The sequence below is a fragment of the Armigeres subalbatus genome, chromosome 3 (assembly GCF_024139115.2).
Source record: "Armigeres subalbatus isolate Guangzhou_Male chromosome 3, GZ_Asu_2, whole genome shotgun sequence".
In the NCBI taxonomy this organism is placed as follows: domain Eukaryota; kingdom Metazoa; phylum Arthropoda; class Insecta; order Diptera; family Culicidae; genus Armigeres; species Armigeres subalbatus.
Window position 1 is genome coordinate 148693949 of NC_085141.1, and position 13917 is coordinate 148707865.

Here is a 13917-nt window from a genome sequence, read left to right on the forward strand (position 1 = left end):
GAAGGAGAATGTGGAAAAGAGGAAGGAACAGAAGAAAAAAGAAAAACGTCGTTCTCCTCGGGAGAGAGTTAAAAGTGATGCCCTGATCGTAGAAGTTAGCAATAAAACGTCGTATGCAGCGATCCTGAAGAAGGTGAGAGAGGACCCGGAGCTAAAAGACTTGAGTGAGAAAGTGGTGAAGACTAGGCGTACCAAGAAGGGGGAGTTGGTGTTCGAGCTGAAGAAGGATCCCAAGAAGGATCCCACGTGAGGGTAACGTAAGAGCTCTAAGCAGTGGTCGAGTGCAGAGACCTGGACGAGATCACGACGAAAGACGAACAGAGGAATGCACTGGCCTCACAATGCAAGCTGGGGGAAGTGCAAATGACGATTCAACTCAGGAGAGCGTACGGTGGTACACAAGTAGCAGCGATACGAATACCAGCAGAGGCTCCCAACAAAATGGTGGAGGCGGGCAAGGTGAAAGTAGGATGATAGGTATGCCCGTTGAGATTCGCCCCACGAGTCACCTAACAGAGTGAGCGATGCTTTAAATGGATGGCGTTTGGCCACCAGGTGCGAAATTGCGGACAGATCTGGTCTATGTAGAAAATGTTGTGAAGAAGGACACGTTGGTAAGGACTGCACGAAGCAATCAAGATGGACGGAAACGACCATACGACGGGTGGCTTCCAATGCCCTGCATACAAGAAGGCGATGGCGGGCCGGGATTAATGGAGATCATCCAGTTAAATCACAATCATTGCGACACCACACAGCAACTGTTGTGACAGTCGACAACAGAAGCAATGTGTGACGTGGCAATTATTGCTGAACCGTATCGGATTCCTTCTGACAACGGCAACTGGGTGGCGGATTCATCGGGGATTGCGGCTATCCAAGTGATGGGCAAATTCCATATTCAAGAAGTGGTAGACAGCTCAAGCGAAGGTTTCGTTATCTCCAAAATCAACGGGATCTTCGTGTGTAGCTGCTACGCACCCCTAAGATGGACTTTGGAGCAGTATAACCGGATGCTGGACTCACTCACGAAGAAGCTGATAGGCCAAATCAGACAGACTGACTAACCCCAGAGGTTACAGTTTGCAGGAGTCGTTGGCAAAGCTGGACGTCAGGCTGTGCAACGAAGGTACCGTTAGTACATTTCGCAGAGATGGCAGGGAGTCCATCATCGACGTCACGTTTTGCAGTCCGTTGCTGGTGAGGAACATGAGCTGGAGATTTAGTGAGGACTATACACATAGTGATCACCAGGCGATCCGGTATAGTGTTGGAACACGAATGCCGACGGTACCGCGAGAGATTAGGAATAGCGGGCGAAAATGGAAGACGAAGGACTTCGACAAGGATCTTTTTATCGGAGTACTTCGAGCAGATAGCGGCGCTACAAATCTCGATGCAGACGAGCTGACAGAAACTCTTGCTAGGGCATGCGATGCGACGATGCCATGCAGACTGGAGCCAAGGAAAAGCCGGCGGCTAAATTACTGGTGGAACGAAACTCTTGCTAGTCTGCTGCGTGAGCTGTGTGCCTCAGAGCCAGAAGACGTTTTCAGAGAGCAAGGGCTGAAACAGTCAGAGAGGAGCGTAAGATAATCTTACGTGAAGCTAGATCGGCCTTCAAACGGGATATTAAAGTCAGCCAATCCAAATGCTTCAAGGAATTGTGCCGGGAAGCATACGCTGATTCTTGGGGCAACGCTTATCGGGTCGTAACAGCAAGGATCAAGGGTCCACCAACGCCAGCGGAAATGTGTCCGGACAAGCTGAAGATTATCGTTGACGGCCTCTTCCCGCAGCATGATTCTACGATGTGGCAGTGCAATTTGACAGCCTGTTGATAATGATTGTTATTCTTTTACGTGAGTCGCGTCGTGTCGCATCGCTCGTCGCGTTTACTCTGGCGGGCACCTTAGAGTCGCGAGTGCGTACCGTTAATGGATACACGGTTAGAAAAAAAAGTGCCTAATTTTAAGTGCTTTTTTTCTCTTGTATCTCCCTCCCTCTTCCATTTGTTGTCATAAAATGAGGAGTAAAGCTACTTTACAAGGGCAATAAAGTGTGGTAAACAATTTACTTAATTTTGGGTTCCCACACGAAATCCCCTTCTTGAGTGAAAAGTACCTAATATTAGCCCAGTCAACACAAGATCGTATATGATGTTACATAAGATGCTAAAGTGGAGGCGATATAGGTACTTTCCCATACAATATGTACGTATATCGCCTCCACTTTAGCATCTTATGGTGCATCATATACGAGTCTGTGTTGACTGGGAGGTACCGTAATCCGGGGGAGCATTGATCACCGGAGTACAATTGATCAGTTTCAGTTTGCAAATACTGAATAAAATATTATTTTCTGTTATCACAATTACTTATTGTGACTATTGTGAGTTAGGTATCTTAATCATGACTAAATTTGCTGCTGAATGATATAATTTTCGATTGAATTTGCATTTATTTTGCGCCAAAATTTGATCAATAAAATCAACATTAATTTTTGAACAAGCTGCCAAAAGAGCACTCAAAACAAGTATAATAACTTTCAAGTCGAGTCAAGTACGAGACACTGAAGACGGCCTTACTGTTGAGGTCGAAATACGTATCTGTCAAGATACAATTAAGTGGTGTAATTCAATGGGATTGTACAAAATCTTCTTAATTTTTTTGTTATTATACTTGTTTTGAGTGCTTTTTTGACAGCTTGTTCAAAAATTAATGTTGATTTTATCTCTATAGATAAATGATTGATAAAAGTTACTCCAAATTGAAAAAAAAACTCATCAAAAACATATTTAAAACTAGTTTACAATTATCAAATAATCAAGAACAACAGCCTTATACCTTCTACATGTATTAGTACTTGTTTTAAAAATATGAAAAAAGCAATGATTTCACTTACAGAGAACATATATACAAAACAATTAAAAAAAACTCAAAGGTGCAGCCCAATCGGGTTGTACGCAAAAGTGACGTAGGCCTACGTAATTATACGAAATGGATGGTATTTGTAATCATAGTTTGTGTCTCTTTATCAATATTTATATTTCACTCGGGCAAAGATGACCCGGTTGCGGAAAGAAGATTTTGTGTAGTGATGCGTTGGTTGCTGCTATCGGAACGAGAAGGAGTTCAACCAGAGAAATGCTGAATCCTCCAAGTAACAAGAAAGCATGTACGAAGATCATCATCATTGGTGTTTTCTGTAATCAGAATAACTATTCGGCTTAAGTTTTCGAATTTTCTCCGTTTAAACGACAGTGACGATTCCTTATTTTCAATCATGCGCCTTTTCGAACACTAACAGCAGATAACTATATGTTCCACCTCATCGTTCACTTCCACTTCATCGTTTTGGCTGTTTCTGGCAAGCACGCTTGAAGGAAGATGATGCAATAAGTTTGTTCGAATGGCTGGCATCAGCATCAAATACAATTTCCTCAAAATATTCTGATGTTTTTGCTGTTGGGGATGGAAAAGTCGAATTATTGAGAATATATATCGGTTCTTTGCTGTACCATTATTTTACACAAAGGAAGGTAGAACCGAGAATTTTCTTCAAAAATTTATCATTTGGCGACGACAGAAAGTTGCTCTTCAGTAGCAAAATCACAAGCGCGTGTCGGAGGGAGATGAAGCAATAAATTTGTTTAAATGGATAACTAACTGCATCCAAATTTTGCGTTGAAATTGTCCGACCGCCACTCTATGATTTTTCGCTAAGCCTTCACCATTTGAAATAAATTTTCAGCTACCCACTCCTTCGTAGTGCTGTGTCCATTCCGCTGCATCAAATTTTGCCGAACCGCTCTTTGCGGAATCCCGATCAAAATGGCTCGCGCGAGTAGTAGTAGTAGTAAAATTTTCTTTATTTAAAACATTTTTTGTTCTACAATCATTTTTAACATGTACAGTGATCGGCCGGCTTGGCCCTCCAACTTCAATTTCAATTATTGTTATTATTATTATTATTATTATGTTTGACTTAATTTTTAAAATATAATGTATCATGACGGCCTTCAGGAGGCGCTAGTGTGTTTTTTAAAATTTGATAACCTAACTACTATGTACACAAATATTTACAATAAAAATTTGATAACCTAGATTGGAACTAGCGCCCTAAGCGCTTCTTGGTCCGAGTGCAAGCAACGGACCCTAAACTTTTCTTTACACTCACCATAGCGTTCATGTAAGGTTTTTATTCAAGCCAGACGGTGGACCTCGGATGTTCTTGTCCTGGGAGGGGTGTTGAGGATCATCCTCAGGAATTTGTTTTGGACCCGTTGAAGTTTGAGGTGGTGGGTTTTAGCGCAGCTCTCCCAGACCGGCATGCCATATTCGATCACAGGGAGGATGATTTGGTTGTAGACTGCAAGCTTATTTTTCAGGGACAATGACGACCGGCGGTTGATCAAAGGGTACAGTAGTTTCAACAAGACGTTACACTTTGTCACCGTTTTGTCAACCTGTTGCCTGAAAATAAGCTTTCTTGCTGTCGAGGGTCAAGCCAAGGTAGTCGGCCTCATTGGCCCATTCCACAGTCGTGCCATTGAGGATGATTTTACAGTCCCCAGGCGGAACAAGTTTAGGGGATTTGGAGTGGGGGAAAGTGATGACCTGGGTCTTCGCCGCGTTGATACAGATCTTCCAGCTGGTGAGGTACTCTGTCAGGGCATCCAGGCCTTGTTGGAGTTTTGCCACTAGCGCTCTGATCACTCTACCGTTGTAGACGATGGATGTGTCATCTGCGAACAGAGACAGAATGCCGCCTTTTGGAGGTTCTGGCATGTCGGAGGTGAACAGATTGAAAAGCAGGGGCCCGAGGATACTGCCCTGGGGGACGCCTGCGACGATGTTGTGCGCATTGAAACTCGCTCCGCTGATTGAGACCCGGAATGTCCATGCCGACAGGTAATTGTTGATGATTTTCACCAGGTAGCTGGGAAAATTATAGCGTTATGGTTGTACACCAGGCCATCATGCCATACATTGTCAAATGCCTTCTCGACATCGAGTAAGGCCATGACGGATGTTTTCGAGACAAACTTGTTCCGTCTGAAGACGATGGTAACTCGGGTCAGTTGGTGTATAGTTGACCGACCGCGTCGGAAACCAAACTGTTACTCGAACAAGATGTTGAGATTTTCGGCAGACTCAAGTAACCGATGATGAATAGCTTTTTCGAATAGCTTGGATAACCCTGAGAGAAGGCTGATGGGTCGATAACTTTTGGGGGAGGAAGGATCCTTCCCAGGCTTCCGGATGGGGATGACTTTCGCTGACTTCCAGGACGATGGGAAGTAGCTGAGCCGGAGACACTGATTGAAGATCAGCGAGAGGTGCTCAAAGAACGGAGCACTCATGTGTTTGAGCTCGAGATTCAGGATGCTGTCGAAGCCTGGGGCCTTCATGTTCTTCGACGATTTAATATAGGCCGTCAATTCGTCAGCTGAGATCTCCAACTCCTCCGAGAAGTCGTTGGGAATCAAATGGATGTTGTTAGCATGCTCGTTGACGGCTGCTTCGTGTGGACTGACGATGTTCTGCCCAAGATTGTGTGAGCTGACGAAGTGACGACCCATTTCAGCGACCTTCTCTGCAGGAGTTATCAAGCGATCCTTAGAGCCATTATTGTCTAGTGGGATCAAAGGTGGAATGGGCCGGGGCTTGGATTTCAGAATTTTGGTCATTTTCCAGAACGGCTTAGCATAATCTGGGAGAGTGTGGATCTTATTCGAGAAATCGTTATTTTTGAGATCAACCATTCTGGCCTTGATAATTTTTGTGATTCTATTGCCGCGTGCCTTAAGCTCAGGCAGTCCAGTACGCTGAAACTGCCTGCGAGTGACATTCCGCAATCGAATCAAATCTTTGGTGAGTGTATCGATGTTTAAGGAGTTGCTTACCTGCCGAGCCGTCGGGACATGCTGCTCTCTGGCCACCGAGATTGCCTCTTCGATGGCGCACAGCTGGCAGTCGATACTTTCCGGCGTCTCTGGACGCACCTCGTAATCGACGGTGTTGTCGACGCACTGCTGGAACCGCTGCCAGTTCACTCGATGGTAGTTTCGCCTTGTTAGCTCGTGCCGATTCATCGAGGAGCCCACTTCCGCCACCACCGAATAGTGGTCCGAGCTAAGCTCTTGGAAGACGACCGGCTGGGAGACATGGGGCATGGGCCCCGGACCGAGTCAACCGGGTAGGGCTGTCAGGGCTCAGGATGGTGTAGTGGCCCTCTAGTTCGTCGTTGGACCAGACGACTCCGTTCCGGTTGGAGACGGTGTTTCCCCATGATTGATCAAAGATGCTTTGTGTTCAGGTCTCCGGCGATGATGAACTGCCCCTGCCGCCGAGTGAGCTTGACTATATCCCTTCATAGCTCGGCCGACGTGCCATCGTCGACTTTGGCTTGTGTGGGACAGTAAGCCACGATGAGAGTGACGACTCCGGCGGAAGTGGTGACTTCCCCTCCAACGGCTTCTATGAGTTTGAGCTTGATGTCCGGCAGCAGGCGGCAGGCGATGTTGCTTCGCAAGGCGATTGCCACTCCTCCCCCTCTGGAGCTTGTTCGATCGAACCTCACCAGCCTAAAACCCGGAATTGTTGCACTTACCTCGGGCTTCAGGTGGGTTTCGGTGATGAAAGCCGCATCAATCTCCTTCTCCTGAAGGAAATCGCTGAGCTCGATGATTTTGCTCTTTAGTGAGAAAGCGTTCCAATTGACCAGACCCACCCTAGCAGCCATTTTCAATGACGAACATGCCCAGGGTGAAGATCTGGTCGAAGCGAGTTTTGCAACCGCGTAGTCGCATTGCCAGTTGGGTAAAAATCGGAACTAGCTGCTCCGATGTGTAGAGCGGTGGGTCGCCCTCGGCCGGAAGGGGCTCATTATCCTGACGACGGAATCCAGGGGGAGGAAGCGGAGGCCATTCGCTGGTGGATGGTGTTGGAGATTGAACTGATGATGAAGCAGCCGCCAGCCGTCTGTGTGGCTGCAAAGGTGAAAGATTTGTTATCGCTCGCCGGGGAGCCGGGACGGCCGGAAAGTTCACCTCGTTGAGAGCTGGAACTCGGTTCTTTTTCGGCAGGGACCTGGTGGAGGCCTTCTTCCTGATTTCCAAAAACGCCGCCCGCTTTGGGCAGTCCTTGGTTGTAGCCCGATGTTTGTCGCTACAGTTGGCGCATTTTGGATCAGCAACCTCCATCTTGTCGCACTCATCGGTCGGATGGAGCTCGTCACATTTGTTGCAGCGCGGTTTCATGCGGCAGTTCCTGGTACCGTGCCCGAAATTGAAGCAGTTGATGCACTGCGTGACGTCGTGGTGCACTGGCCGATATCGCTCCCAGTCAACGACGGTGTAATTTATAACGCCAACCAGCTTCAGGTCCTTCCACGTGGTGGAGCCGTGCTCCAGGTGGACCAGGTAAAGCTGGTCGCGATATCTCCTCGTCTTGTCGTGACGAGCGATCTTGTGCACGGCCACCGGTTTCAATCCGCAACTTTCGAGCTCAGCTTTAAGCTCCTCTTCCTTCATGTCGTGGAGTCCTCGCAGCGGCTTCGTGCCGGGGTGGTCATGAGTGTAGTACTCATACTTGTGGACCTCGAGGAACTCCACGACGGATTGATGATGGTCCTTATTTGCCGGCATTACTTTCACGCCCTCGCTGCAGAGCCGAAAAGTACATTTCAGCCCTTTAGCGATCAGCTGGCGAATTTTGGGCGCAAATCCGGTGGATCGCCCTTGACAAACACGGGCGGGCACTTCTCCTTCCGCTCCGGTTGCACCTGCGGCAGCTGCGATTGCTGCTTCTTCCTCTTTTTCGGCGGATTGCCGGCGTCATCAAGTGGCAACGAAGAGAACACATTGCTCTGCAAAAGCTGCTTGGAGGGGTTACCCGCGCCTCCAAGAGCAGTGCGCTTAGGCACTTTTCCAGCGACCGAATCGGCCACCGAGTCTCCCATGACGGGTCCGGGAGAAAATAACGCCAACGCGAAAAGCGAAAACGTAAACAGCGAACGAACGAGAAAAAACACTTCAAAAAAATGCGCGAGCAAAAAACACATCCGTACGTGTTGCTGTCTAGAACTGGAATGGCTCGCGCGAGCAGGAAAGCATCTTTCTTATATCTAATGAAGAAATTCCATTAGCCCCGCCCCTTCGTTAATCGTTATGAGTGCATAAGGCATGGGTCACGCGCCGGAAAGCAGCTTTCTTGTATTCAATAAATTAAGCCCGTAAATTCGAATGGATAAAATCACCAACAGAAACCAAGCTTCCACGCCAAACGCCGATGCCACCGAAACAGTCTATTTTCGCAATCAAACCTTTCTGTTCAGAAAATGCAAAAACAAATGCAAGAACAAAATTTCTTTCTACAATGCGCCTTTCCAACAACTAACTGACACCACAATTTGTAAGAAATATAATGTAAAAAATGTAATGTTGCGGCACGGGATCGCAACAGTGCTATTTTTGTAGTCAACCCTTTCTTCATATAAAATGCTGGATCGTTGAGGTTGAATGATCTGCAGCAACACACCGAGGACCACCACCAATGCGATGGATTTCCGTTGAAAATGTTACCACCACCTCCGTGATGCTGTATCCGCTCCGCTGCGATCGCTTTGATGCGTCCGCTCTGCGTGAAATCTTGTTCAAACTGAGGATTAGATCCAAACCCGCAAATGATTGATTTTTGATGACTGTGCTAGTGATGCATGCACGTGATTGGTTGGTTTACCTATTTCTAAACTTTTTATCAATTATCGATAATAAATAGTTAAAAATCAGTATTTTCAAATTAATACAAAAAAGCGTTGACTCATCCTTGATTGAATAGTCCAAAAAATTGAAAATCCATCAAGAAACGGCTTAATTATTAAAGTTTAGTGTCTATCATATTTTTGTGACGGTCCACGTTTTTCGCAATCGTAAAGTGTACCCCAATATAGAAAAGACAGACGTTGTCCTACGTCAAAATGATCAATGTTCCCCGGATCACGATACTTTCTTCTAACCGTGTACTTTTTATCTGTTATCTCTTTCTCTCTGCTGAAAAAATTACCCATTTTCATTTAAATGAATAGATTCACTTATTCTCCAAAATGGGTATTTTTTTCCGCAGAGAGAAAGAGATAGCAGAGAAAAAGTACCCATTTATGAGTAAACGATTTTTACAGAAGGGGGCTGCCTATCGGATTTTGTTTCTTCTCATTTGTAAATAAGTTTTATAAACTTGTAATAATTCGTAACAGTTTTTGCCTCTCTTTTATCGTTTTTCATTATCTAATGAGAGTGATTTCTGCAAACCCTGTCCGAGAGTATGTTGAACATGTTTTTCTTTTCCTATGGGTGCTATCGAAAGCAGAAAGCATATGTATTTAAAGCGATCCCGGAGCACAATTCGAATAATATTAAATACTGACTGAAATTAAATTGGAACAGATAAGGTGTTCAGTGATTTATGTACAATCTCGACAGAATCCAAAAATGGCCGTCTTAGACCTCACCTCGGATTTTTGGGGCGCAAATCAAACCATTTGGAAATAATTTCATTATGCATGCTGTAACGCAGCAAAGTTGAACAATTAGTTCTCACTGGTTTTATCATCTTGCATTTTGAGATAATGTGCCTTTGAAAACTTGAGGTAGTTTTGGAGTTTGGATCTAACGTGTTACACTTTAAAGCCTTAGATATTGCAAAACATCAAAATTTAATCAAATTTAAAATTTGATATTTTGAAACATTGTTATTTATATTTGTAAACATTTTGCGAACATGCGTCAAAAGTAATTGATTTTTAAATCCCTCTTTTGTTAATCAATTTACCTCTCTCAATCCATCCACAATGGAAGATTCTTGAAATTGACACAAACACGTTTCTCTTTACTTTGAACCAAAAATTTCGAAAGCTATTTCAGAAAATACGCAGAATTCGAGTCGCGCACGGAACCAACGGTTTTTGCTTATCTTTCGTCTGTCATTCTTACTTCAGAACACGAAAACACACTTTTTAGTCTTTTAGTGAACATGTTTCTCCAGTTCCCCGTCTGATAGAATTCAAGAATGTATGAAATCGGATGGCCAAAGCCATAAAACACATTCTCTTGAACTGTGGCCGTTCACCGATTCATACTCACATACAACAGGTTATTTTTTTGTCGCTTGCTTCCTTCCATAAAATGCTCATCAACTGTATTCACATAGAATTAGTTTGACAAAGAAAACCCTCAGAGTCTATTTTAGTTATATAAAGTTGCGCAAAAAAATAAGCTACCTATTGCACTGTCAAACCGTCTACCTATCGAGAAAAGTATACAAATGAATCATTTGTTTGAAAAACTGCATACATCCAATCTACACAATTTCTAGAAAACTACAAACAACTGTTTTTGAATAAATTGGCACCGAATCTCTCAATTTCTTCGATACAGATCAATAGTTTTTTTTTTTGCAAATCTCAACACCTTGGGGCACTACTAGTGCGAAAACTGCAAGCAGTAGTCCATAATTGCTTTTCAATGTGCGTGCACATAGGTACATATGTAGTTTCCCAAACAAGCGAAAACAAATTATAGATTCCTGAACTTTTTTTTTGTGTTTTTTTTTCAGAATACGGATTTATGGACGAGGATTCATTCTGCATTGATACAAATCGTTCAGTTTCTCAAACAGACGGTTCAAATGCTTCATGATATTGAGGAAGTAGGGAGGAGGGTGTAAGCCTGGCATCTTAAGCATTTGGTTCAATTAAAAAAGCCCGTCACATTGTAAAATAAGCCTCAATTTAATTTTGTAGCATGAATTTTTCCTAGACACTAGTATGGAAACGACAGGTGTTCCCGTCTAGCAGTTGCAAATTGGTTCACCCAATCGTCTAGAACGAGTTAAGTAACTCCATTTAATTCCACCAATTATTTCGATATCTTTGCAGATACGTATTTCGACCACAACTGTGTGGTCGTCTTCAGTGTCTCGTACTTGAAGACGACCACACAGTTGTGTTCGAAATACGTATCTGCAAAGATATCGAAATAATTGGTGGAATAAAATGGAGTTACGATTGAATACATTCCACTAAAAAGAGCTTAAAATATGTTTTCTGGTTCACCCATTTGAAACGACAATATTAACGTAATATTGGGTTCAACGAGCTGGATAATATACAATATCGCTACCATTGAGTCTGTGCCTGGAATGAAATCCGTGTCAAGAATGTCCATCGTTTGTAAAAAAAACTTTCATTTGTCCATTATCAATCAACAAAATTTCGTAATACTATGGGCTTAGAAGTTGTGGTTAGAATTCAAATTTTCAATCGGGTTCAGGGAAAATCAGAGGAGCGACATCCAATTTTTTCACTATGGATTTTGACAGGTTCGCCTGTTCGTTCTTTTTTGGGTGATAAATTTATCCCCCAGTGTCAAATTACCCCAATACTGATTCATTTTGCAATAGTATGTGCGTGAATTTTGAATGTTTACGTTTTTACAGGAGAATATGATGCAAAACGCCCATACCACTCAATAATGCAACATGATACAATCATGAGAAAATAGAGAAAAAATTAACGAATTATCAATTAAAACAATTTTACACTCGATTCCATGCTTCAAACTTAAGAATGTTCAACTTATTTGCTCAATTATGTAGAATGCTAGTTGCACAAGGTACTGTCTACGCCTTTGTTCGTTTTATATCATTTTCACCCTCGCAATTGTTTATGTTGCATTCGCAGTGCACTCGTATTGGTGATTCGGAAAAGATGTGACAAAGATGGCGTAGCTTGTCATCCCCGTGGGGAAAATCCTTTTTTGGGCAACTTTACTTATTCGATTTGCATACAACAAGTTCGCATTCAACGGAGAATCTTGCAATGAGTATCCACAAAAGATATTTTAGTTACTAGGTAAAGATTTTCGCTGTCGTCGCAGCCCCCTGAAACGGCTGTCATCTGCATGCAATATGATTGAAGCCGAAAACTTGGTGCTAAACTTGGTGCTAGCTGTCAAGGTGTGGCTTTAAGCACGGAACACAGTGACGCATGCGACAAAATCGCTCGAGGAACGATTTAATTCAAATAAAAAATAGATAAAAAGTATTTTTTAAATTTTGGGCTCGATTTTAGGCTGTTTTTAAAAGAAAAAGCGCAACATCTAAAATATGTTTCATAAATTTATTGCAATTATCTCTATAGCTGATTCGTTCATTTCAGATACACATGTTTAGCTATAGCGCAAAGTTATCAGCTCTGTATTTGTCACAATAACAAATACCAAATTATTAATAATAACAAATTTGTCAAGTCTGCCTGATACCCATGTCGATATCTAAACAGTTTGATATATGTCTGAGGGAATTTGACCAATATTTGGCATTGTGATAAAGAGTGGACATTTAATTTCTAATGCATCGTTCTGTTAAAAAACAATTTTTTTCAAGTAGAAAAAAATAAGACTGCAAACCAATTAACTGATTGATCAGCAGTGATTTATTTTTCCTCCAAACAATAGAACACTATTTTCGTTGGAATCTGAAGCAAAATAAATCAAAAACGCGTGCATCTCCAGCAGTGTTCTGTTCATGCTTGAATTTTGTTTGAATAAATAAAATAATTATTTATTTTGCTGCTCAGAAATGCGGCGTAATTGCAAAGTACATTGATCCGAATTCTATTGTTAAAATAACGCGTTCAATCGCCAAAACATACAAAAATTTAATCTCGTGATTCAATTTGCAGAAAATAGAACAAAGCTGAGCAACAGTCAGTCAGCTAAAACGGTTCAGTTTAATGCAAAATTTTATCCACAATGCGACATCCAGTTCCAGTTGGATCAAATCAAATGTAAAGAAAAAAGGTTCCAATAGTGTTTCATAAAGCACCTGTCGATAACACGTACAATGACTAAATAGATTAATTTATCTTAGTTTTGACGCCCACATTATAGTGAGCTAAAGTTTGTAACCAAAGAGTTAATGCGTCTAGATTCAATAGATGAATTGAGTTCGTCACTAAAAAGTGGGTGTGTTGTCTCATCCCTATTAACATTTTGGTTTTATACTGGTTTTATAATACTCTTGTAGAGTAAACTGTGGTCTTCAAGAACGTTATAAAATTTAAAATGTTACTTTGAAAATCTTATAGTGGCAGTTCAACAATTAACGAATAACCCTGCTTGCAGACCAAGATTACTTTTGATAGATTTACGTTTTAATGGTTTTGGTGCACCAGCCTTTTTTAAGACTGGGTATTTTTTTAATCTTCGAACTGGCACTTTCAAGTTTAGGGTAAATGTTCCATTTTGGACCCCTGGAGGAAGTGCTACCCAATATCCGCTTATATCTTTCAAATGAGACGTGTGATACAAGCCGAAATCACATAATTTCATATATGAATATGAATATTATTTATGGAAAGGAAGTTTGAAATGGGCATCGGATGTTTATAAATCGCTGAGATTTTCAACTATCTGAAATGAAAATATTCTTCGTTTTGGACAGTGCAACATATTTTGGACCCCCAAATGTACACATTTTGGACACCTTCTTTTAGTCTGTTCAAAAATGAATTTTCAATTTGCACAGGTCATTTGAGCTAAAGCAAAGTCTTATCTTTCGATTTACATGCATCAATGAGAAGATTGCAGTGATTTAAATTTGCAATGTCAACATGAACTGATTGTGTTCGTTCTGAGATATTAAATGATGTATGCTTTGAGGCGTAACGCATTGTGCTTGCCTTCTTGAAAAAATCATAAGGGTTGTGTACAAGACACGACCGCCCGACGTAAACTACGTAAAACAGTTTGGTGAAATGAAGAATCTAGTGCCAGTGCAAGAATGCATGTTTGCAGCAGCTCTCTACAATACGCGCTCGTTATTCTGCTACGAACGGCAACGTAATTCTGCTACG

At 42.5% G+C, this 13917-nt stretch overlaps 1 protein-coding gene across 2 annotated transcripts in view; it reads right to left on the bottom strand.

The window, feature by feature from the left end:
• LOC134226751 (uncharacterized) overlaps nucleotides 1–13917 on the bottom strand; it is a 392985-nt gene that overhangs the window by 260115 nt on the left and 118953 nt on the right. The window lies entirely within an intron of this gene.